This window comes from Pleurodeles waltl, chromosome 5 (assembly GCF_031143425.1).
Source record: "Pleurodeles waltl isolate 20211129_DDA chromosome 5, aPleWal1.hap1.20221129, whole genome shotgun sequence".
In the NCBI taxonomy this organism is placed as follows: domain Eukaryota; kingdom Metazoa; phylum Chordata; class Amphibia; order Caudata; family Salamandridae; genus Pleurodeles; species Pleurodeles waltl.
The window spans coordinates 717,290,771-717,317,615 of NC_090444.1; positions in this window are offsets into that span (position 1 = coordinate 717,290,771).

Consider the following 26,845-nt stretch of genomic DNA (forward strand, 5'->3'; position numbering starts at 1 on the left):
TTCCGCCGGCCTGTTGGCGGTCTTACCGCCGCTTTAACACCATCCGCCAGGGTTGTAATGACCACCTAAGTCTTTTTGGCCCTGAGACTTCAGAAAGCGTGAGGCAAGCTCAATCCAAGCCCTTGGAGAGCACTTCTCAGCAAAGTCAGAAGGCAGCAGGGCAACAGCAGGGCAGCAGGCCTTCACAGTAAAGCAGTCCAGATGAGTCCTTTGGGCAACCAGGCAGTTCCTCTTGACATGTTGCTGGTTCAGGTTCAGAAGTGTCTGATTTGGTGGGTCAGGGACCCAGTTAAGATACCCAAAACTGCCTTTGAAGTGGAGGAGGCTTCAAAGAGTGGTGTTGAAGTGCACAAGGTCCAATTTCAGTACAGGTCTGTCTGCCAGGGTCCCAGTACGGGGTTAGGCAGTCCAATGTGTGAGGGCAGGCCACTAGCTTTTGAAATGTAAGTGTCAGGCCCTCCACCCTTCCAGCCCAGTAAGACCTATTCAGTATGCAGATGAGTGCAGGTGTGAATGAGTATCCTGTGTTTGTGGTTGTCTGGGTGAAATGCACAAGGGAGCTGTCAACCAGTCCAACCCAGACATGGATGTGAGACAGGCTGTCAGGCACAGATGGATTTTAAGTGCAGAGAAGAATAAGTTACTTACCTTCGGTAACGCTTTTTCTGGTGGATACATTAACTACCTGTGGATTCCTCACCCAAAGAATTCTCCCCTTGCGCCAGCTTCAACGGAAATTTCTTCTAGCTCTGCACGTCGACGATGACGTTACAATTGCCTGACTCCATGTGACGGTGTATGATATCATCTAGGCAATAAGAAGCCTTTGTCGACGTGCAGACATCAGTTATCACCATTTTTTACGTGCCTTAGAGGCTAACAGGTGAACATTGACTTTGAAGAGAACCTAATCACATCAAAAGAAGTGAAACACAACATTTATTACGATAAAAATATTGAGAAACTAACAGCAATACTGGTCCATATGAAACCCAATATGGCAGTCAAATTCAATCATGGGTACTTGAATTATCAAAACCAGAGAAATAAATATATATATACATGCTATAAAAATATACATAAAGCAGGCATATATATATATATATATATATATATATATATATATATATATATATATATATATATATATAAATACATATATATATACAAGACAATGACGCTCACCCACGGTTTGGTGGAACGACCAGTCAAGCAACGGGGAGGTGGGTGGGACCATGAGGAATCCACTGGTACTTAATGTATCCACCAGAAAAAGCGTTAACGAAGGTAAGTAACTTATTCTTCTGATGGATACACCTACCTGTGGATTCCTCACCTAAATAATAGAGTCCCAAAGCAGTACTACCTCCGGAGGTGGGTGCCTGAATGGTCAAACCAAGAAATCCTGCAGCACCGAGCGAGCAAAATGGCCATCCCTCCTAACCTCAGAATCCAAACAATAATGTTTGACAAAAGTATGGAGGGATGCCCAAGTTGCCGCCTTGCAGATGTCAACCACAGGAACACTTCTAGCTAAAGCCGAAGAATCAGCCTTAGCTCTGGTGGAATGAGCACGAAGCCCCACAGGTGGTTCTTTTCTAAGCTAACGAATAACAAAGCTTGCTATAGAGAATGACCCACCTGGATAGCGTTCTCTTGTGGACTGCTCTGCCTTTCCTCTTCCCCACGTATCCAACAAAGAGCTGGTCATCTTGCCTGAACTCCCTCGTCCTGTCGACAAAGAAGCTCAATGCTCTTCGTGTATCCAGTCGGTCGAGCCTCTCTTCCTCCTTGGATGGATGAGGCGGAGGGTAAAAGGAAGAGAGAGTAATAGACTGCCCCAAGTGTAACAACCTTTGGGAGGAAAGCCGCCTTGGTCCTTAACACCACTTTGTCTCTAAAGAAGGAAAGGTACGGAGACTCTACACTAAGAGCCTGAAGCTCACTGACTCTTCTGGCCGATGTTATGGCCACCAGAAATACAGTCTTAAGAACCAGCAAATGCAAAGCACAAGAATGCATTGGTTCAAATGGCGATCCCATTAGGAATGTTAATACCAAGTTAAGGTCCCACTGTGGCATAACAAATGGTGTGAGCGGAAACTTATTAGTGAGCCCCTTAACGAACCTCAAAACAAGCGGAGAGTTAAACAAGGAAGGTTGATCTGGGAGGCACAGAAAAGCCGACAGTGCTGATAAATAGCCCTTAACTGTGGCAACTGCACAACCCTTATGTGCCAAGGAAAGAGCAAATAATAATATATCAGACAAGTGAGCCTTTAAGGGATCAATTTGGTTCTCTCCACACCAACGTACAAATTTAGCCCACCGACTTGCATAGATCGATTTGGTGGAGTGTCGCCTGGCCGATAAAATAACATCCACCACTTCTGGTGGGAGAGAAAAAGCACTCAGATTGCCCCGTTCAATCTCCAGGCATGAAGGTGCAGACTCTGGAGGTGGGGGTGTAGAATCTGCCCCTGCGACTGCGAGAGGAGGTCCCCCCTGCAAGGGAGACGGAACGGAGGGCACAGAGAGCGTTGGAGGAGGTCTGTGTACCACTTCCTTCTTGGCCAATCTGGGACTATCAAGATGACCTGGGCCCGGTCTTGGTGGATCTTCCTCAGAACTCGAGGAATCAGGGGTATGGGAAGAAACACGTAAAGCAACTGACCCTTCCAGGACATCTGAAACGCGTCCCCCAAAGCTCCTTGCACCGGATACTGGAGGCTGCAAAATAATAGGCACTGCACGTTTCTCCTGAGTAGCAAACAGATCTATCTGTGGACACCCCCACATCTGGAAGATGTAAAGAACCAGATCCGGATGAAGACGCCACTCGTGTTGTCGGCCGAGCTGCGTCGACTGAGAACATCTGCACGTACATTCAGAATTCCGGCCAAATGATTTGCGACCAGAGTCGAAGAGCTTCTCTGCAAAGAAGGTACGACCTCACTCCTCCCTGCTTGTTTATATACCACATCGCGGTACTGTTGTCCGTCAGGACCTGGACTGACTGACCGCGGATGGAAGGGAGAAAGGCCTTGAGAGCCAGACGTACAGCCCGCAATTCCAACAGATTGATGTGAAACCTCTGTTCCACTGGAGACCAAAGGCCTTTGACCTCCAGGTCCCCCAGATGAGCTCCCCACCCTAGAGTGGAAGCATCCGTTACAACTGTGGCCACCGGCGGAGGCAGCGAGAACGGCCTTCCTTGCGACAGGTTGCCGATCGCAGCCCACCACTGAAGATCCACCGCAGTGTCTCTGGAGATCGTGATCAAATCCTCGAGATCCCCTTTGTGCTGAAACCACTGCCTGCGGACGCACCACTGAAGAGCCCTCATGTGCCAGCGTGCAGGAGTGACCAGCAGTATGCAAGAAGCAAACAGACCGAGCAGACGAAGGACCTTGAGGACTGGAACTACCGCTCCATTTTGAAACATCGGAATCAACGCCTGAATGTCCTGAACCCGCTGGGGAGGAGGAAAGGCCTGATTCAATGTTGTGTCCAGTACTGCCCCTATGAACAGGAGGCATTGAGAGGGCTCCAGGTGAGATTTGGGCACATTGATTGCAAAACCCAGGTCGAACAACAACTGAGTTGTCGACTGCAGGTGATGCCGCATGAGCTCTGGAGTCTTGGCTTTGATCAACCAATGGTCCAGATAGGGAAAGCCCGCTATCCCTCTTTTTCTGAGCTCTGCCGCTACCACCGCCATCACCTTTGTGAAGACTCGAGGTGCTGAAGTAAGACCAAACGGGAGGACCGCAAACTGATAATGCTGTGACCCCACCACAAACCGGAGATCCTTCATGTGCGATTTGAGAATCGGAATATGGAAGTACGCATCCTGCAAATCGACAGACACCATCCAATCTTCTTCGTTCAATGCTAAAAGAACCTGTGAAAGGGTCAGCATTTTGAACTTTTCCTGCCTGAGGAACCAATTCAAAATCCTCAAGTCCAGAATTGGTCTCAACCGACCATCCTTTTTGGGGATCAGGAAGTATCTTGAATAACAGCCCTGACCCCTCTCCTGCTCGGGAACCAACTCTACTGCGCCTTTTGACAATAGGGATAACACCTCCTGTTGCAGTAACAGAAGATGGTCTTCCAAACAGAAGGATGGGTGGGGAGGGAAGGGAGGAGGGAACTCCCAAAAGGGAAGAGCGTACCCCTTCTTCACAATGTCGATGACCTAAGAGTCTGATGTTATAAACTTCCACATTGGAAGAAATTGGGCAAGTCTCCCCCCTACCGGAGACAAGTGAACAGGGAGTGGTAGAGGACTAAGGCTGCTTTCCCTGCTGCACCCCTCCCGAGGAAGAGGCAGAGTGCTGCTGGGTGGCTCCCCTCGTACGTACTCTGCCCCTGACGGATCTGTACGGCAGGGAGCTTGCAAATTGTTGTGGTGCCTGGAACCTGCCACGAAAGGAGGAGCCACGTCCAAAACCCCTAAACTTCCTATATGACCAAAAGGTAGCGGAAGTGGCTGCCTGAAGTCCTAACGACCTCGCTGTGGCTCTGCTCTCTTTGAAACGTTCAAGAGCAGAATCTGACTTTGTCCCAAAGAGTTTTTCCCTATCAAAAGGCAGATCCAGAAGAGTTGCTTGTACATCCGAAGAGAAGCCTGATGAGTGCAGCCAAGCCTGATGCCTCGACACTATGGATGTACCCATAGCCCTTGCCACGGTGTCCGAGGTGTCCAACCCAGACTGAATCACCTAGGTCCCTGCCGCCTGAGTCTCCATTAGCAAATGCAACACCTCTTGTGGCAAGTTAGGATGACCTTTCGCTTCCTCCAAAAGGGCATGCATATAACGTCCCAAAATGCAGGTTGCATTGGTCGACTTAAAGGCCATACTGCATGACGAAAAGGCCTTCTTTGCTGCGTGGTCCATTTTCTTAGATTCCCTGTCCGCAGGGGCCCCTTGGAACGAACCAGGGGATTACCGGGAGGAGCACGATGCCTGAACCACCAAACTCTCCAGAGTTGGAAGTCTGGAGACGAAGTCCGGGTCACCTGGAGCCGCACGTTAGCGCCTTGCTATCACCCTGTTGACAGCTGTAGAAGTCACAGGCTTTCTCCAAATGTCCTTGATGGGGTCCAGGAGAGCCTCATTGAAGGTCAAGAGAGGTTCCGCCACCACTGAAGCCGGATGCAGCACTTCAGCCAAAAGGTTCCTTTTCACCTCAGCAGCCGGAAGAGGAAGATCTAAAAAGTCTGTAGCCTTCCTTATTACTGCATGAAAAGATGCAGCCTCTTCGGTATACTCCCCAAGGGAAGCCAAATCCCATTCAGGGGAAGTGTCAATACCACTTGCAGTGTCCAGGCCCTGAAAATCACCTGAAGGCTCCAAGATTTCACCTTCCTCCAGATGTTGTCTGCTATATTCCTTCTCCTTCAGGAGGCGTGAAGATAGTCTTCTGGACCGGAGCCTGGATTCGAGTCCCGGCGTCAATAAGGCGTCGGCCGACGCCGAAGATCTTTGCTGGCGCCGCCCTTCGGATCCACCCGACGCCGGACCCTTCGGCGCCACAGGCACCTTGACTGTGGACTGGATCCGTGGAGAATCCACCAGCGCCGGAGTAGCAGACGTTGTAGGCGTCACAGGTCTCCTGGGTGACGCCAAAGGCATCGGTGCAGCAGCGGCTCCAGAAGGCAAAAATGGCATGAAGGGTGTCGGCTTGTAAGGAGCCGGAGCACCCAAATTAAAAGCCAAAGGGCCTTACGGACCCGCATGCCCTCCACCAGGCGCCATGATATTAAACATAGCATTAAAAAATGCAGCAGGATCCGTACCCGGCGCAGGGAAGGCTGGATATGCCTGTGGAGTCGGCGCCGGCATAGAAGCCGAAGATGGCATCTCCTGCACTGGAGAAGCCACCGGTTCTTGAAGAGGCTCGACTTCAAACACCGACAAAGGTGAAGTCGGAGAAGCCGGAGTCGTAGGCGGAGGTGGGTTGCGGAGGAGTGATGGTCGGGCTAATCTCCCACGTCGGACGGCACCGAGCTGATGGAGATCTGGATCTGGACCTGGACCGACCTCGATTCGATCAGCGCCGACAGTCGTGACGATGCCGAGAGTCTCCATGGCGACGATGAGTCTTCGAAGATTTCAAAGAAGACTCTCTACGATGCCGCCTTTCCTTCCTCTTCTTGGAATGGGCTAGGAATAATTTAGCCTCTCTTTAAGCGCTTTAGGGTTCATGCGCTGGCAGGACCCACATGACTAGACCTCATGGTCGGAGCTAAGGCACCATAAACAATTTTCATGGGGGTCAGTGACCGACACCTGACCCCCACACTGGTTACAAGGTTTAAAACCAGATTTTCTTAGCTGCGACATAGTAACTACAGATGCGCAACTGTAGCTCCCTGTTAGCCTCAATGAAAAACCGTTATTCGAAGGCACGGGAAAAAAAGGAACTGACGTCTGCATGTCGACAAGGGCTTCGTATTGCCTAGATGACGTCATACGGCATCGCATGGAGTCAGGCAATTGTGACGTCATCGTCGACGTGCAGAGCTAGAAAATATTTCCGTCAAAGCTGGCGCGAGGGGAGAATTCTTTAGGTGAGGAATCCACAGATAGGTGTATGCGTCAGAAATGCTCACTTTCTAAAAGTGGCATTTCTAAAATAGCAATATAAAATACAACCTCACCAATAAGCAGGATTTTGTATTATCATTCTGGCCATACTTAATATAACCTGATTACCCCTTTCTGATCAGAATCTACCACTCAATGCAAATTCATAAGGTGAGGAATCCACAGGTAGTTGTATCCATCAGAATTAACCTGGTTACCCCTTTCTGATCAGAATCTACCACTCAACAGTATATGAGGGTAGCCCTAATGTTATCCTATGAAAGGAGCCGGCCTCACAGTAGTGGAAAACAAATTTAGGAGTTGTCCACTACCAGGACATATGACATACATGTAGATGTCCTGCCTTTCACCTACACAGCACCCTGCCTCATGGGTTACCTAGGGCCTACTTTAGGGGTGACTTATATGCAAGAAAAAGGGGAGTTTACGGATTGGCAAGTACTTTTAAATGCCAAAGTCGAAGTGGCAGTGAAACTGCACACACAGGTCTTGCAATGACAGGCCTGAGACATGGTTAAGGGGCTACTTATGTGGGTGGCACAAACAGTGCTGCAGGCCCACTAGTAGCACTCCTTCTACAGGCCATGAGCACATGTAGTGCACTTTACGAGGGACATACAAGTAGATCAAATATGCCAGTTGCCAGGTATCTATTCTAAGGTAAGTAATCTGCAGCTAGAAATTTCTATTAGATGAACACTTAACTTACCTTTGGTAACACATTATCTGGTAAATACATAGTTTAGTTGCAGATTCCTTACTGACCCACCCATCTTCCCAGCTTGCGAACTGATGTCTCGGGAGAGGTACTCTCTTTCAGTGCCCTAGTTTTGGCACACCAATATCAATGTTCTTCATTGCTCCGCACTACTGGTGTGGGAAGTCGTGAAAAAAAACTAATGACAGCACACTGGGGTGGCGCCTAAATATAACGGCAACGTCATCACGGCGATCACGATGCCAAGGGACTGCTCAAATTAAAAATCTCCAGATCCAGTCTGACATCTGGGGGAAATGCTAAGGTAAGGAATCTGCAACTAGATTATCTCTACCAGATAATTTGTTACCGAAGGTTAGTAACTTGTTTGTTAACGGGAATATAATCAATGCAGTTGAATTAAAACCTTTCAATACAAGTGAACAGACCTTCATAGTAACTGATGCAAGTGCACAGGAGTTGGGTTCAGTTTTGATGCAATCAGATAACAAAAGGGAAAGTGTTGTGGCTTTTGTTTCTAGGAATCTGAGAGGGGTGGAAAATATTTTTTTTAATCAAAATACAAAGGTTGGTGTGCTGATGGGATGTTCAACACTTCAGGACATTTGTGTGGGGAATACCTTTACCCCTGAGGACGGGTCACAAGCCCATCAGCAGATCTATTTTCCACAAAAGGAAGTGGTAAACACCAAGTATTGCTAAGGGGATGTATAGGTTACAAGAATACACATTTGAAGTGGAGTACGTACCTGCCATTACAAATGTAACAGTTGATTGTATATTGCAACTGACTATAGAAATACAGTATACAACAATTAAAGAATAGATGGTGGCACATATTGATGTGCGGTGTCAAAGTGCAGAATCACCTAAAAGTGTGGGTGTTGGAAACAGCAGAGAATGACATTTTGCAACATCTAAGAGTGTAATTAACTAAGGGAGGGGAAGGTTCAAGAATCTGTCTACTATATGTGGTATTAATAAATATAAGTCTGTATGGTCAGAATCATGACATTGGTGGAATTATATGTAGAGGTGATAGACTGGTAGTGCCACTTGGTCCATGGAATAGACTATTATTACTCAAATTGGCCAGTGGTGTGTTTTTCTGGAGAAGTAAACACCAGCAATATTGTAGCCTTTTTTCAGGAAGTATTACGGGGGGAAGGGTATCCTGAAGAAATGTTCACCAATAATGAACCGCAGTTTGTTCCCAATGAAAATGTGAAATATATAAAGTCTCAAAGAATAAAATATTACAGTACAGCTCTGCATCATCCTGATGAGAATGGTCTGGAAGAGCATATTAATGGAGTATTAAGTGCTTGTGTGCAACTGGATACCCATGATGGGTTAAACTGGAGAGATTAAGGCGGTCATTATGAACATGGCGGCAAACACCGCTGACCGCTGTGGCAGCGGTGAACAGAAAACCACTGTTGGCGGTTGTAGGAAAGTACCATCTTGCCTGGCATGTTACCCCCATTTTTACTGTATGTATGTTTGTTTTTGCCTGTGTCACTGTGATCCTGCTAGCCAGGACCCCAGTGCTCATAAAGTATGCCCTGTATGTGTTCCCTGTGTGGTGCCTAACTGTATCACTGAGGCTCTGCTAACCAGAACCTCAGTGTCTATGCTCTCTCTGCTTTTAAAATTGCCACTGCAGGCTAGTGACTAATTTTACCAATTCTGATTGGCACACTGGAACACCATTATAATTCCCTAGTATATGGTACCTAGGTACCCAAGGTATTGGGGTTCCAAGAGATCCCTATGGGCTGCGGCATTTCTTTTGCCTCCTATAGGGAGCTCAGACAATTCTTACACAGGACTGTAGCCTGAGTGAAATAACATCCACGTTATTTCACAGCCATTTTACACTGCACTTAAGTAACTTATAAGTCACCTATATGTCTAACCCTCACTTAGCGAAGGTTAGGTGCAAAGTTACTTAGTGTGTGGGCACCCTGGCACTAGCCAAGGTGATCCCACATTGTTCTGGGCAATTTCCCCGGACTTCGTGAGTGCATTACACACATGCACTACATATATGTCAATACATGTAGCTTCACAATGGTAACTCTGAATATGGCCATGTAAGGTGTCTAAAATCATGGAATTATCCCCTCATTCCAAATCTGATATTGGGGGGCCAATCCCATGCATCCTGGGGGCTCCACCATGGACCCCCAGTACTGCCAAACCAGCTGTCTGAGGTTTGCACTGCAGCTCCAGCTGCTGCCACCTCACAGACAGATTTCTGCCCTCCTGGGGTCTGAGCAGCTCAGTCCCAGGAAGGCAGAACAATGCATTTCCTTTGGGAGGAGGGTGTTACACCCTCTCCCTTTGGAAATAGGTGTTACTGCCTTCTGAGAGGTAGCCTTCCAGAGCCTCTGGAAATGCTTTGAAGGACACAGATGGTGCCCTCCTTGCATAAGTCACTCTACACTGGTTCAGGGGCCCCCAGTCCCTGCTCTGGTGCGAAACTGGACAAAGGAAAGGGCAGTGACCACTCACCTGTCCATCACCACCCCATGGGTGGTGCCCAGAGCTCCTCCAGTGTGTGCTTGGTGTTAGCCATCTTGTTTTCCAAGGTGTGGGGACACTCTTGAGATCTCTGAGTGGCCAGTGCCAGCAGGTGACATCAGAGACCCCTCCTGATAGGTGCATACCTGGGTAGGTCGCCAATCTCCCTCTCAGGGCTACTAATGGTCTCTATTGTGGGTGTGTCTTCAGCTTTGGCTTGCAAGACTTCTCCAGGAATCCTCTACATCCTCTGCTTCAGCTTCTGACCATTGGATCAACTGCAGACTGCTCCAGGAACCGTGTAACTGCAACAAAGTATTCAGGACGACTCCTGTGACTTCAGCTCCAGCCAGCATTTGCAACAGTTTTAAAGGTGTGCATGCTCTGAGGACTCCCTGTCTCCACCATACACCACAAGAGCCAAAGGAAACTCCCGTAGAGTGACGGAGTCACTTCCCTGCTCCTGCAGGCACCTTCTGTGACGACGACTGGTTCTCTGGGACTCCTCTCCTGACGACGAGGGTGCTCCCTGGAACACAGGTGTTAGGCCAACACGGCTCAGACTGTCCTAAGGTCCAGCTGTCCAAATTTGGAGGAGTTAAGAGCTTGCCTTCCCGGTTTGCAACAGTACCCCTGTGCACAGCGTCATCTCCAGCTCCCTGGGCTTCTGCGTACTTCTTCCAAGAATCCTTCGTGCACAGTGTAGCCCAGGCCCCCAGCACTCCATCCTGTGACGCACAACTCGCTGAGTTGTTTTCCGGAGTCGTGGGACCTTCTTTTGTAGTGCTGCAACAACCGCATTTTGCATCTTCTTTGTCCCTGTGTCCTGGGACTCCTGTGGGTGCTGCCTGGTCATCTGTGGTCTTTCTGCAGTTGTGGGAGCCCCCTCTGCCTCCTCAGTCCTAGTTGAGGTCCCCAGGTCCCTTCTGGGTCCAGGCAGCACCATCTTGACATAGACCACGACCTTGCTTGAACCAAGGCTTGTTGGACGAATCCAGCGACGCAAACAGCCTGCATCCAACATCTCAACGTGGGACATCTCCTGCACCACGCATGAACCCACAGCCATCTTCTTCGGTGCTCTTCTGCAGACTTCTTCTAACCGGAGAATCCTCTTTTGCACCATTTTTTAAGTTGACAGGGGCTCCTGTCCTTCCTTGAATCTTCTGCAACTTCTGGACTTTGTCTCCTCTCTTCACACGCCTTCAGGTCCAGGAATCCACCATTTGGTTCTTGCAGTCTTGCTTGGTTCTTGCAATAACTCTTATCACGACTTGTAGTGTGTCCTGAGGAAACTTGCAGTACTTTACTCCTACTTTCCTGAGCTATAGGGTAGGGTATTTTACTTACCTTTGATGTTTTCTTACACTCCCAGTGCCCCTATACACACTACACTTGCATAGGGGGAATTTGTAATTTGCATTCCATTTTCTCAGTATATGGTTTGTGTTGCCCCGGGCCTATTGCATTCTATTGTTTGCACTATTCTATGACTATTTACTTACCTGATTTTGGGCTCTAGTGTATATATTGTGTATAATAATTACCTCCAGAAGGAGTATTGCCTCTAAGATATTTTTGGCCTGGTATCACTAAAATACAGTACCTTTATTTTTGGTAACACTGAGTATGGCATTTTATTGTGTATAAGTACTGTGTAACTACAGTGGTATTGCAGGAGCTTTTCATGTCTCCTAGTTCAGCCTAAGATGCTCTGCTACAGCTACCTCTAGACAGCCTAAGCTGCTAGAACACTGCCTACATTTCACTAATAAGGGAAAACTGGACCTGGTGTAAGGTGTAAGTACTTTAGGTACGCATTACAAACCAGGCCAGCCTCCTACATTTATATAGACCAAAAACGTGACGGTATTAGGGAAAAGAGAGGAGGTTGATAACTTCTGATGAAGAAGCTCATTCAGGTCAAAGGTGAGATAATAATAGGAGAACATCTTAGCAATCAAAACTCAGCAACCATGGAGGAAATCTAAACAGAGAAGACTAACAGCCCTGATGGACTTATCTTAGAGTTCTTTACAGAAGTGCGTAAAGAAAATAATTCTCAAATGTGGGGTCCATGGAATTTGGTTCATTATTGTATTGTGAATGCTGTGCATCCACTGCTATTATGTACTTCATACTGCCCTATATCCTTGATTAAGGATGAGCTGAGGATACTCTCCGAATGTGATTGTGTTTCTGGTGCTCCAAGACCAGAATTATTTCATGCTTGGTGGGAGAACATTTTGGGGGTTATTCTAACTTTGGAGGAGGTGTTAATCCGTCCCAAAAGTGACGGAAAAGTGACGGATTTACCACCAGCCGTATTACGAGTCCATTATATCCTATGGAACTCGTAATACGGCTGGTGGTATATCCGTCACTTTACCGTCACTTTTGGGACGGATTAACACTCCTCCAAAGTTAGAATAACCCCCTTTATAACATCCCAGGGTTTCTCAATGCCTTGTGCTGGCTCATAAATTACAGGGCCTACTCACAGGTGTGGCTGTAGGCATTGAAAAGGTCTCTGATACTTCTGAAGGATGGGCTTTCCTGAGAAATCGAACGGCATCACAATTTTCCTGTGACAAGAAAGACAATGGTAAGGGTTTGAATTAACAGGGCATTGTCCAATCTTTTCTGCAACGGAATGGGGATAAGACAAAGGTGTCCCCTTTGTTGATTTTAACACTGGTGACTGAGTCAGTTGATCAGATAGGGCATACTTTTGGAACAGGAAAGAAGAAACTGAGAAGGGCTTTCACTTGGATCCAGGGAGGAGTGTTGTGTGTTATGGTATGTGGCTTACATGAGTACGTATCTGGTCTACCCCATTTGGGCCATGTCAAGACTGACTTACCCAGGTTTAGAGTAAGGAGGAGGGGACAAGTGTTTGCCTGACATTCCAAATCAAGGGAAACTAATGAGTAGCTCAGGAGCTACTGGTAGCTCACCAACACCCTTGAAGTTGCTCTCCAAAGTGAAGTTCAGCTCATTACATCAGTTAGAGGATTTATGTATGTTAAGGACGAAGGCAGTGTTCCTCTCAAGACCTGTGGGTTGACAGACAGCCAAACCACAGCAAGGGTCTTATGCTAAGACATAAACGCACACTGTTAGCTATGGTGCCAGCAACATGACCTGATGTATCCACTCTAAATCTAGTAAAGTCACAAGTGGATGAGACATGCAGGCTTGACTCTGTCAGTCACAACATGTGTGCAAACAATGAGCCAGCAAAGAGGAGTGCCTTCAGTAGCCAGAGTGGCTAATCACTGTAACGTCTGATAGATACAGTTACTCCCTAGAAGCTAGATCTGGTGTCAAGGACCACCAAAAATATATGTTGCTTCCCATCATACTGGATGCATCTTTGGCACACCTTTGTCCATTCCTCACACACCAGATACCCTGGTAAAATGCTGGTCATCCATGGCATATTTCGGGCATTCTTGGTCCAGTTCTGCATACTGCCAAAAATCACTGACCTGTTGTGAGCATGACTGACCAATTTCTGGCCAAACCTGGCATTTTGGTGGCCGTCCATTGCATAATAATGGCCATGCCTGATATTTTGTAAGCATTCATGCCATTATGATTTTCAGCGTTGGCACAGTGGTGCCTCTAATATGATGGGGAGCATTTCAGGGAGCATTTTCTGCATATTACAGGTATATCTGGCCTTTTGACAAGCATCCATGGCTCGTGATTGTAATGCATGGATATTTGAAGCTTTAGTGCATATGACTACTTGATGAAAATCACAACCTGATGTTTGAGATGTCTTTAAAGTCAAACATTATATTTTCTTTCAGAAACAAAATTTGGAAAATTTAGTTTCTTTGGTCAAAATGTAAGAGGTATTTGACAGAAAGATGTTTATTTTCAGAAACAGATATGCTGATAAAATGGTTGAAGTTCCCAATCTTTTTAAGTTGATAGCTGGATGGTAATTCCGACAGCGTTAGGGAGACTTATTGCTATTTTTATGTCTTTTTTGATAGAGGGCAAATGTTAGGGTGAGTAGAGTAGTGCTCTTTAAGATGGTTCCCTACCTAGGCTGCATTATACTGTTCAACTGTTCGTCAAGTGATGTAAGAAGATGGTTTTAGGCATCTGGCTGAATAGGTGGCATGTGCCCCAAAGATGTCAAAATACACGTGCTACCAATCACCTGATACCAGCAGGTATTCACATCACTTGGCTGTAAGCAATGAGAAATTGTTACTTCCCATTGGTAATGATCTTTCTGGTGGCTCTTCTATTTAGCTGCAGACTTCTCACCTGTTCAAAAGGCCCAAGCACCATGCTAGATCAGGTAACTTTTCACAGCTACTATGCCAGTACGGTGTTATGGCTCCATCTCTGAGTTGGAAGAGGCATCCAGGTGATGTCACTGGAGCCAAATAGCCCCAACCCTGGTGCATAGACATCAGTTCCCTGTCAATTTTTTAACATGCATATAAATACAGCGATAAGGACATTACAAACCTATCATGACAGTACAGTGGATGAACTGCTTTTGAGGATTTTTAAAGGTGACTTAGGGCCATTTTAAAGAACAACGAGGTGGATAATATTGGTGAGGTGTCTGCAAGTACACAGAGGATCCAGCAGAAAGATCATTACTGTAGGTAGGTAATGTAGGTAGGAAACGTTTTATTCTGATGGATGCTTCAAATTGCACATTCCTCACCTGTTGAATAGATTCAACAGCAATACCTCTTCCCAATTGGTGAGTCTGAGAGAATGGTCAGACAAGGAAATCCTGGAGCACAGAGCATGTGAAATGACCATCCCTCACTTCTAAATCTGAGCAGTAATGCTTTGAAAAAAGTGTTGACATATGCCCATCTCATTGCATGGCAAATCTTAGCCTCTGGAACTCCACTGGTAGAGTGAGTGTGGATTCCTCAGGTGGATTCTTGGCAAAGACATAACACATTTTTATGCATCTGATTATCCAACTGCCTTCCACTTTTTATTGCTTACATACCCCACAAGCAGTTGGTCCTCAGACTTGATCTTGTTCGCAAATGTAGCAATAACTGACCAACCTTCAGGGTTACACCCATTATATCCTCTCCTGCTTGGTGGGATGTGGTGGAGAATATAAGGTAGGAAGTGTAATAGGCAGCCCAGATGGAAAGGCACCAAATTTATTAGGGAAGCCACTTTGGTCCTCAGAACTAACTTGTCTGGGAAGATGTATTTCAGAACCTCTTTCAGTGGGCCATGTGGCATGCAGGGTCTATTGGGCCTAACCAAGGTGTTTGAGGCCTTTTACTCCTGATGTCTTGAGGCCTAGCCTACTATGGGTACTGAGCAACTGGGTCAAGTATAACTTCTGCATTTGACTCCCAGGGGTAACTATGGTCAAGCAGTCAAGGCTCCCACAGGAGAGATGTAGATACAGGCCCTTTAACACAACTCATAACTCAAAATGCAAACAGTGCATACAATAAATCAATGTCCATGCCAATAGTCGCTTTTCTAAGAAAAGAAGTACTGTATTTTTTACCTCTACACATGCAAAGGTATATGGCATTTAGAAGCAATAACACAATCCCCCTTGATTTCTCGGTGGACACAAAAGGTAAGTTGCTCTTCCTCCTTGCAGAGAGTAGAGGGGTTCTGGTGTGATCTCCAGCTCCTAACTGGAGCTCCAATGAGGGTGTGATATCCTCTGCAGTGTCTCTGGAAACCTTAGGGACTTAGTCAGATGCATATCACAGCACACATGTTTAACTCACTATTCACAGCAGTACTCATTCAGACCCAAACCCTAGGCCAAGGTGATACTGGCAGCCCCTCCTGGCATACAGAGTTGCTGTGGTAATCACAATCTGGTTGCATACTCTCCTTATGCGATTGCCCACACAACGTGGCCCTGCCCGGCATATAGGGGTCACTGATTCTGGTGATCACAAGTCCTGCGCACTTGGCCCAAACTCAGTTCTACTTTGCCCCCCTCTGGAACATGGGGTCACCGCAGGGCAGTGGTGCAGCTTGGTGTTTCTCACCAAGTGTGTAACATACAGCACAGAGCAATACAGCCCTTTTCTGGCATACAACGGTTGCAAAGCTGATACTAAACATGGGCAACAGCCCAATCAGTGCACAGCCTCACACCTCACTCAGGGAATCCTTATGCAGGGCTCCCCACTGGACCTTGCTCCATCCAATGCTCTCACCAACAAGGCACACTGGTCTTGGCAAGCAGGCAGCAAATGGTGCTATAGGCCTTAGGGAAGGTGATCTTAATGTCCTGGGTGATATCCCCTAAACCAGCTGGGAGACTAGCAAGCCATTGCCCCTAGTTCTGGTCCCAAGCAGAGGCATTTCAGAGATTCCCCTTCTCACACAGCCGGTATGGTTGCATGGCAGATTACAACTATTTGGGGACTCTACCTCCCCTTATTATAGTTATTTTCCAGACCTAAATGTGATTTAGGGTCTTGGTCTTTGAAATTTTATGTTTGGGTCCTGCTTCTTTTAGAGGGGGAACTTCTCTCTTTTGTCTTTCCTCATGAAAGATGTCTGCTACAGCAGGTTTGACTCCAAAGCTGATTGACCCACAACAGAATTCATGGGAGTCACTAGAGTTCACACCTGGATGTCAGCCACACTGATATGTGCATCAAAACATTAATCCCAGGCCCCCAATCATTATGATTCCCTTATCAGACCCTTCACCCTTCCTGAGAGGTGTCCAGGTCCCTTCCTTGAAATCTATCACTGAATCAAAGAGAAACCTCTTGAAATGCAAAGGAAGTCTCTCCCTCCCTTCCAGTGTGTGCCCCTCCCAGCTCAAAGGAATGCAACAATCCACAAATCTGTATTTGGGGATTCCGCTCCTCGTGTTTTCATCAGGCTGGTCCGAGCTTCCCACAATGGAACCCTGGATCCTCCATGTAATGTACCATTGCAGGTACACTCACTCAGTGTTCATTCACAGCAGACATTTGGCCCAGCCCTGTTACCTCTATGTGTTGTACCATTATATGTACAGATGCATTCAGCAACCACACTTTGTGTGTGTGTGCACTGTTTAGCTGAAACATATCCACCAGTGGTCCCTGCAATGGATATTGGAGGGCATAGAACGTCAGATAGTGAGCATTCTCTTGAGGAAAAAAGAGATCTCCACAAGGGGTGTCCACAGGGTAAAGATGAACAGTACCATCTGCAGTTGGAGACTCCACTCGTGGTTGGAAAGATGATGCTGAGCGTGACTGTCAATCCTGGTGTTCAGAGAACCAGCCAGATGGTTGGCTATTAGCCACATTTGCAAACCAGAGACCTCTGATCTTCAGTTCCTCCGGATATGCACTCCACACCGGAGTGGATGTGACTGTCTACACCAAAGTCACTTGTGGAGGAGGATAAAAATTAGATACTTACCTGTAACTGTAGTTCTCCAGTATTGGTATCTTTTATAGATTCACATGCTTGAATCATCCCTGTCCTCGAGGTGGGAGCCACACGGTAACATCAAATATAAATAGCAGTAAGTGTAACACACTAGGCCCCAATGGCCCAAATAGGCACTGTTATAGCCTATCCATGTTATTTTATAAAAAATAACAGAACTTGAGCTACAACTAATCGGGCGTCCGCACCCTCTAGAATACTCCCAACAGAGGCGATTTCCCTCAGATTTTCTAGTACAAGTGTGAAGCAGGAAGTTTATCTATAAGGGGAGCCTCTGCAGGGAGGAGGGTGGGTCACATGTGAATCTATGAAAGATACCAGTACTGGAGAACCACAGTTACAGGTAAGTAACTAATTTTCTTCTCCAGTATTGGATCTTTCATAGATTCACATGCTTGAATAAGAGTAGCGAGCAGTAATATTGTTTAAACTAGGGATAACATGCATAGTAATAGTAGAGACGCTACCAGCTAATATTAGATAGCAATGCATCCACGCTTCAAGGAAGATAACAATAATAATGATAATAATAATAATCAGAAATACCACAATAATTATCATAATAATCATAGTAATAATAATGATAATAATAATAAGAACACAAATAGGAACCATAATACTAATCACTAATTATAACCACAAAACTAACAATGAGAAGATTAAGGAAGCGTAGATCACATAACTTTTCAAGTGGAAGGTGGGATGACCAGAGAGGCTAACCTTAACGGAATAGATGCCTCAGCACTGCTTGCCCAACAGCCATGTCTGTTTTATTTGTCTCATCGAGACAGTAGTGACTTGTGAGTGTATGCTGGATGGACCATGTTGCTACCATGCAAATGTGTTTCAAGGCACTCCCGCGAAGAGCGCCGCTGATGTGGCCACCGCCCTGGTAGAGTGGGCTTTAACCTTACTGTGGAGCGACTTTCCAGCCTGGACATGGCAGAATTGTATTGCCAGACCAATCCACCTGGCAATGGTCTGTTTACAGACCGTGGAGCCCTTTCTTGCCTCTCCAAAGTCTAGGAACAGCTGGTCTGATTTCCTGATGCTCTGTGTTCTTTGAAGATACAATTTCACACCTCTTAACATCCAGCGAATGCAGTGCTTTTTTCGCTACCATTTGTGGGGGTTAGGAAAAAAGGTTTTCAGAATAATTTTGGAACATATTTAGGATTTGTTCTAAGTATGACCCCATTAGGGATGAACTGAAGAAAAGGCTCTTTGATGGTGAAGGCCTGTATGTCACTCACTCTTTTTGCTGAAGTGAGAGCCAGTAAAAGTCATGTCTTCCAAGAGATGAATTTCAATTCTGACCTGCGGATTGGTTCGAAAGGGGGTTTCATGAGTTGTCCCAATACTATGTTTAGGGACCATGACGGTGGAGGTTTACGCACCGGTGGAAAAACTAAAAAAAGACCCCTAAGAAATTGCTTCACAATCGTAGTAGAATATAACGAGGAGGTGTTCTGAGAGCGGCGGTGTCTTGAAATTGCTGCCACATGTACTTGAATGGAGGAATACGAAAGACCAGATTTTGCCAAGTGTAACAAATAAGGAAGTAATTGTTCCAGGAGCGACGAGATAGGATGGACTCCTTCCGCAGCACACCACAAACAGAAACGCTTCCACTTAAGTTTATAGGTCTTATTGGTGGTGTCCGCTCTGGCTTTAGATAACATTGCTCTACATTCTGATGAGATGTTCAAAGTGGAGTATTCATTGAATTCAGGAGCCAGGCCTATAAGTGCAGAGATGACGGATCCGGATGCCTGACCTGGTGCATGGGGCTGGCGTCTGTCTGAGTAGAACATGTGGCTGTTCCGAATACATAAGGAGCTCTGTGAACCAAACCTGCCTCGGCCACCTGGGTGCTACTAGCAGGAGGCGACATCCCTCTGTCTTCATCTTGCTGATCACTCTGGGGATGAGCGAAATCGGGGGAAAAGCGTAGGCATAAACCCCTGACCATCTCATCAAAAACGCATTTCCCCACAAGTCTTTTTGGGGATGCCAGCTTGCGTAATATGGGAATTTCCTTTTCCAATATGTGTTAAATAGATCGAGATTCGGTCTGCCCCACATCCGGAAGAGGTCATCGAGAACTTTTTGGTCGAGTTTCCACTTGTGATACGGAATGACCGTCCTGCTCAAAGTATCCACTAGGACATTGGTTTGCCATGGCAAGTGTTCCACCTTCATAGAAATTCTGTTTCCTATGGCCCATTTCCAAATGTTCTGAGCGTGTCGTCAAAGCTGTAAGGATCTTGTACCGCCCTGCTTGTTTAGGTAAAACATACTTGTGGTATTGTCTGTTCTGATAAGAATTTCTGAGTCTCGAATTCTTGGTAAAAAAGCCTTCAGTGCCATATCTATTGCTTTGAGCTCCAGCTGGTTTATGTGAAGCTGTTTGGTCTTTTGAGTCCATGTGCCACTTATTCGCAGATCTTGAAGGTGGGCACACCAACCCTCGAGGGACGCATCCGTTGTTATTATATATTGAGGCACCGGTTGAAGAAAGGTAAGACCCCTGGACAAGTTGGTCTGTTTCACTCACCAAGACATGGCAGCTCACATCCCTGGTGTAATGAGAATTCGATCCTCGAAGGAGCCCTGGACCTGGAGCCACTGAGCGTCCAGTTGCTCCTGCTGAGGCTACATACGTAGCCGGCAATTTGGGATCAGCGGACTACATGACAAGATCATTCTCATTAATGATTTGTAAGTCCGAACTGAGACAAACTTTTTTGTTGATAGCTAGTGAGCCAAGTTGGATAGCTTTTGTTTTCTTTCTTGAGATGGGAATGCTTTGCTTTGAATAGTATCCAGAATTGCCCCCAAGAAATTCAGTTTTTGCAAGGGATGAACTTGTGACTTGCGATAATTGATGGTAAGACCGAGATCCTCGAACAACCGGAGGCAAGCGGTTGTATGGTCTACCACTTGAGCTCTTGAGGATGCCTTGATGAGCCAGTCGTCCAGGTATGGAAAAACATGTATGCCCAACTAGCATAGGTGAGCTGCTTCTGGCGCTAACCTTTGTAAAAATTCAAGGGACCAACTTTAATCCAAATGGGAGGACACGAAACTGCAGATGCATACCAACGACCCTGAACCTGAGAAATTTCCGATGGTTCTGATGTACTGGGATGTGGAAGTACACATCCTAGAGGTCTAGAAATATCATGTGATCTCCTGTGTTCAAGAGGCATAGGATGTCCTGTAGCATTACCATACGAAACTAATGCTTCTTCAGGACCTTGATTAAGGATCTGAGGTCTAGGATGGGACGCCAATCCCCTGAAGGCTTCTTTACTAGAAAAAAAAATGAATAGAATCCCTGGTTCCTGTGTAGAGCTGGAACAAGCTCTATTGCCCTCTTGTGCAAAATCACATACACTTCCTTGAGGAGGTGTTTTAGTCGTGGTGTTGGCGGTACTGACGGAGGGGAATTTGGAGGTTTCTGTATGAATCCCAGAGTATGCCCTACTCGACCACTGAAGGATGTGATAAGTAATGCGACCCCGATTTTGACACCTGAGTAGGATTGGTAGCTGGCATGGATGCCCGGTCAGTGCTTTCTATGGGCAACAGGTCTTCCTTTTGCAGGGTGTCTATAGGCAGCTGTGGGCGGTAATCAATATTGCTTCTGATGCTGTCCGTACTTCTGTCGGAAACCTACCTGAGTTGATTGGTACTGTGGTCTATACTGCTAGAAACCACCACGAAAGGAGTAACTTCCTCTGCCCCTCAAAATGGCTGTTTTTTGTACTGCAGCGTACTGAGTGATTTTTCCATATCTGTGTCGGCCTTTATGGACTGTAGCATGTCATCCATTTGCTTTCCAAAGAGGCTTTCCCTATCATATGCCATGTCAAGTATTCTACTCTGAACTTCCAGGAGAAAAGAAGTAGATTTCAGCCAGCCCTGTCTACGCAAGACTGCTGCCCCTGCCAGTTGCCTGAAACCTGTTAGTGAAATGTCAATGTACAATCGATGACCTCTGCTGCGATCCGCTCTCCTTCCTGTAATACTTTCTTTGCCTCCAATTTAGCATCCTCGGGCATGAGGTCTACGTAAAAGGACATGTCTTCCCACATTTGGTGGTCATACCTGCCTAGTATGGCCAAAGAGTTAGCAGCCTCTACAGTTATTGTCACCACCGAGGAGAACCTTTTGCCGATGTTGTCCAGACGCCGTCCCTCTCTGTCTGGCAGTGATGTTATCGGCGTTGAAGGATTTTACAAGCGACGTTGCACTGCCTGAGATATGACAGAATCCGGCTTTGGTTGTGTTATCAAACAGGCTGGAGTATTTTCCGGGGCTTTATATTTTTCTCCATCCGCGACATTTGGGAAGGTATTGTAGCTGGGTTTTTCATTGCCTTCAATCCTTCCTACCAAAGAAAATCTACTATAGGAATAGCCCTAACTGACATTTTTGATGGCTCTTTAAAGTAATATAGGAAACAATCAGTTTCCCGCGAAAGAATGGGTAGTTCAAATCTTTTGGCCGCTCTTTACATCAAATTATGGAAGCCCCCTATGTCTTCCGGGGGTGAATCCACTGGCCCTGCTGCTGGTGGCGACGGTGTAGGAATGAGGTATTCATCCCACTCACTAGGTGCTGTTTCCGGTATCTCACCGTCTTCCCTCTCTTCGTCTATGGACTGATGATCATCCTGCGGTGGGTGAACAAACGGGACTGGGGTGTGCAGACTCGTTTTCAGATTATACTGCGTGGCCTGAGTTGCCGGTATTGATGGCGGTAGCCTTCTATAGTAATCCTGCAACATACCTTGGAGATCTGACACTAAAGATCTTGGCATAGGAACAGAAGTTTCTGTCTCAAACCCAGAGTATGACGGATCCGGTTAGACCCTGGCTGACGAATAACTGTCTTGATATTGTCCATCACTCTTGTCATCCAGATCCTGGCCTTTCGACATAAAGCACTGACATTCCTGGCTGCACCAAACATTCCATCATCCTGAGAATAGACGTCATCGTCATCATCTAATAGATGCTGAAGAGGATACGGCAACACTTTGCTTGGGAGGTATGCATCAGCAGGATTGGAGATGCCTTCTCTCCCACCGTTATGAACGAAAGAGGCATGAATCTTGTTGACTCTGAAGCCTGGGTCATGAGATCACCTGAAAATGGTGCTCCCCCTGCTATGTTCGTTGTCGATGGTTGCACCACCGAAACTGCAGTCGATGTTTTCCTCGTTGACAGTTCTTCCATCTGTGGTTTTGTCGTCAACTGATTTTTCCTCGTCGACGGAATCCTCGTTGACTGCCTTGTCGGCTGTACTGTCGTCGACGGTATTCTCGCCGACGATTCTCTCTTCGCCCTCATCGACGGGTTCCTCATCTTTGGGTTTGCTTCCGACCTATCTCTTATCGACGGCATCTTCGTCGACGGTGTCTTCTTGTAAATTTTTGCTGTAATAATAATTGTCTACAAAAGTGGCAACAAAGTAATAATCGTCGGGGACACTGCTGTAATGAATGTCAATATCATCGTCGTCGTTGTGACCTTTGATGCGGTTGTCAACAGAGATGTCGTCGACGGACTCTTCTTGGCAGAATCTGAAGAAAATATTCCTGGCTGCTTCCCCTGTGATAGAGACAGAGAGACACTTTTTGGGGTGCCTTTTTACCCAAAGGTGTGGTAGGCTCTGAGTGAACCTTTTTAGAATGTTTTAACCAGGTACCTGATACTGAGGCAGCACCCTCTTGGCCTTTTTGATTTTACAAAGAAAGGTATTTATATTTTTCAGCAACTTTTCATGGAGGCTCTGTAGGCAGTTTTTCCTTACCTCTAGGCCTTTTTAGGGAGTGAGCAGTGTGCAATGAGGCTTCACTCTCATCAGAAGAAGGATACTCCATGGCCTTCTGCTTTTGGAGCCACAGCAAAAGTCTACCCTCACAGTCATTTAGGGGGTGATTCTGATTCTGGCGGGCGGCGGAGGCCGCCCGCCAGAATTCCGCCCCCATTATACCGCTCCGCGGTCAGAAGACCGCAGAGGGTATTATGAGTTTTTCCCTGGGCTGGCGGGCGGTCTCCAAAAGACCGCCCGCCAGCCCAGGGAAAAACTCCCTTCCCACGAGGATGCCGGCTCGTAATCGAGCCGGCGGAGTGGGAAGGTGCGACGGGTGCAGTGGCACCCGTCGCGTATTTCAGTGTCTGCAAGGCAGACACTGAAATACTTTGCGGGGCCCTCTTACGGGGGCCCCTGCCGTGCCCATGCCATTGGCATGGGCACGGCAGGGGCCCCCAGGGGCCCCGCGACCCCCCCTACCGCCATCCTGTTCATGGCGGCTTTCCCGCCATGAACAGGATGGCGGTAGGGGGGGTCAGAATCCTCATGGCGGCGGAGCGCGCTCCGCCGCCATGAAGGATTCCCCCGAGCAGCGGTAAGTCGGCGGGAGCCCGCCGACTTGCCGCTTCTGACCGCGGCTGAACCGCCGCGGTCAGAATGCTCGTGGGAGCACCGCCAGCCTGTTGGCGGTGCTCCCGTGGTCGGTGGCCCTGGCGGCCACCGGCCGCCAGGGTCAGAATGACCCCCTTAGTGTTTTATGACTGAAGGTGCAACAAATCTTACAGTCCCTCACCTTATGGTCTGGATGTAAGCAGTAGATGCATTTCTTGCGGGGGTTATCAATATGAAGTCTTTTCCTCCCACAACTGCCACAATCTCTGAAAAGTCATTTTTTCGTTTGCTTGGACGTCCTGTCCACTGGAAAGCTGGGTACTTTGAGAGAAAATATTCCTGTCAGAAGAATAAACTGAGCAGAGCTCTGGGAGTCTCCTTTCACACGACGTGCAGTAGAAAATCTGAGGGAAACAGCCTCTGTTGGGAGAATTCTAGAGGGTACTGACGCCTCGTTGGCTGTAGCTCAAGTTTGATTCTTTTTATAAAAGAACATGGATAGGCTATAACAGTGCCTATTTGGGCCATTGGGGCCTAGTGTGTTACACTTACTGCTATTTATATTTGAAGTTACCATGAGGCTCCCATCTCAAAGAACGGGAATGATTCAAGCATGTGAATCTATGAAAGATCCAATACTGGAGAAAAAAGGAAATACTTTGAGACAGGGACCCCTTTACCGACCACCAGCCTAGGTCTGCTGCGGTGTCCTGAGAGAACATAATTTAATTTGACAGATGTCCTACATGCTAGTGTCCTGATACACCATGATGTAATCTGACACATGTCTTACATGCTGGCACCACTGTCAACAAAGACACCACTGGAGAGCCCTAATGTGCCAGCACGCAAATGAATCAAGGAAGCCAGCAGACCTAGCAGCGGAGAACCTCCATATGCAAATCATCAAAATCATATCCCAAATGTCTTGTATCCTCTGAGGAGGAGGAAAGGTGCTCAAGGATGTAGTGTCTAATACTGTCTCTCTGAAAAGGAGGTGCTGTGAGAGCTCAAGGAGAGACCGGAGAATTCTGACAAACCCAAGTCAAACAGCAAGGAGGTTGTTGCCGGTAGTTGGTCCGAAACCATTTTGCGGAAAAGTAGCCTTGTGCTGCCAGATGTCCAGTGTAGGAGGCTGGCCTGGTTTGTAATGGGTACCTTGAGTACGTACACCTTATACCAGGTCTAGTTATCCTTTATTAGTGAAGTAGTAGTGTTTTAGCAGCTTAGGCTGATAGAGGTAGCTATAGCAGAGCAGCTTAGGCTGAACTAGGAGACATGAAAAGCTCATGCAATACCACTTATAGTTACTCAGTACTTATACACAAGTAAAGACAATACTCAGTGTTACCAAAAATAAAGGTATTTATTTGGGTGACACAGTACCAAAAATATTTTAGAGACAATACTCCTTCTGGAGGTAAGTATTATACACAATATATACACTAGACACCAAGATTAGATAAGTAAATAGTCATAGAACAATGCAAACAGTAGGAAATCCTATGGAATGCAATTGAGAAAATAGGTCTGGGGCAACACAAACCATATACTAAGAAAGTGGAATGTGAATCACAAATTCCTCCCTAGACAAGTGTAGTGTGTTCAGAATCACTGGGAGAGTAAGAATACAGTAAATGTAAGTAAATTACCCCACCCCAGAGCCCAGAAAAGTAGGAGTAAGGTACTGCAAGTTTCCTTAGGACTACACCTCGTTTTGGGGATTTTGCAGCAGCCAACCAAGTCTGCAAAGAACAACTGCTGGACTATTGGACCTGAAGACCTGCAAAGGAAGGGGACCAAGTCCAGAAGTTGAAAGAAGTTCCAGGAAGGATAGGAGCCCCTGCCAACCCAGAAGAGGGTGCAAAAGAAGAGTCCCTAGTTAGTAGAAGACTGCAGAAATGCACCCTAGGAAGATGCCAGCGGATCGCTGCATGATGCAAAAGATGTCCCACAGTGTGAAGATTGTTGCAGATTAGATTTCATGTTGGAAGGCGCCAACAAGCCTTGGCTAAAACAAAAGTGCTCTTTTCATCAAAATGGTGCTGGATGGACCCAGGAGGGACCTGGGGGCCTCAACTCTGTGTGAGGAGAAAGAGAGGGCTCTCAGCACTTTAGAGAGCCCTCATGATGCCAGCCAGCACTCCCAGAAGCCACAGGATCTGGGTTCAAAGGAGGTGCAAAATGCGGTTGATGCAGCACAACAAAAGAAGATCCCACGCTGCCGGAGAACATCTCAGCAAGTTGACTATCGCAGGATAGAGTGCTGGGGACCTGGGCCAGGCTGTGCATGAAGGAATTTTGCAAAGAGTGCACAGAGGCCTCAGGAGGTGAAGAAGACACAAAACACAGGGGTACTGTTGTTCTTGGGGAAGGCAAGGTCTTACCTCCTCCAAATTGCATCATCAGGACCTCAGGACAGTCTATGTCAATGATGTCCACCCTATGTGTCCTTAGGAGCACGCTGATTGCCGTGAGAGGAGTACCAGTCGTCGCTTTGGAAGGTGCCTGCTTAGAGCAGGGGAGTGATTCCATCACTCCAAGGGAGATTTCTTCAGTTCTTCTGGTGCAGGATGAAGACAGGGAGTCCCAAGACCATGCACACTGTGGAAACTGTTGCAGTTGCTCACTTGGAGCTGAGGTTGCTGAATAAAAGTGTCTCTTGTAGACACTTTGCTGCAGTTGCAGCGTTTCTTGGAGCAGGCTGCGGTTGATCTGAGGTCAGAAGAGTCTGAAGTTGTTGCAGAGGATTTCTGAAGGAAACTTGCAAGCAGAATCTGAAGAGGACCCACAGGAGAGACCCTAAATAGCCCTGAGAGGGGGATTGGCTACCTTATCAGGTATGGACCTATCAGGAAGGGTCTCTGATGTCACCTGCTGGCACTGGCAACTCAGAGCCCTCCAGAGTGGCCCCACACCTTGCAATGCAAGATGGCTGAAGTCTGGGACACACTGGAGGAGCTCTGGGCACCAGCCCTGGGGTGGTGATAGACAGGAGAGTGGTCACTCCCCTTTCCTTTGTCCAGTGTCCCACCAGAGCAGGGGAGAAGGGGTCACTGAACCCGTGTACACTGGTTTATGCAAGAAGGGCACCATCTGTGCCCTTCAA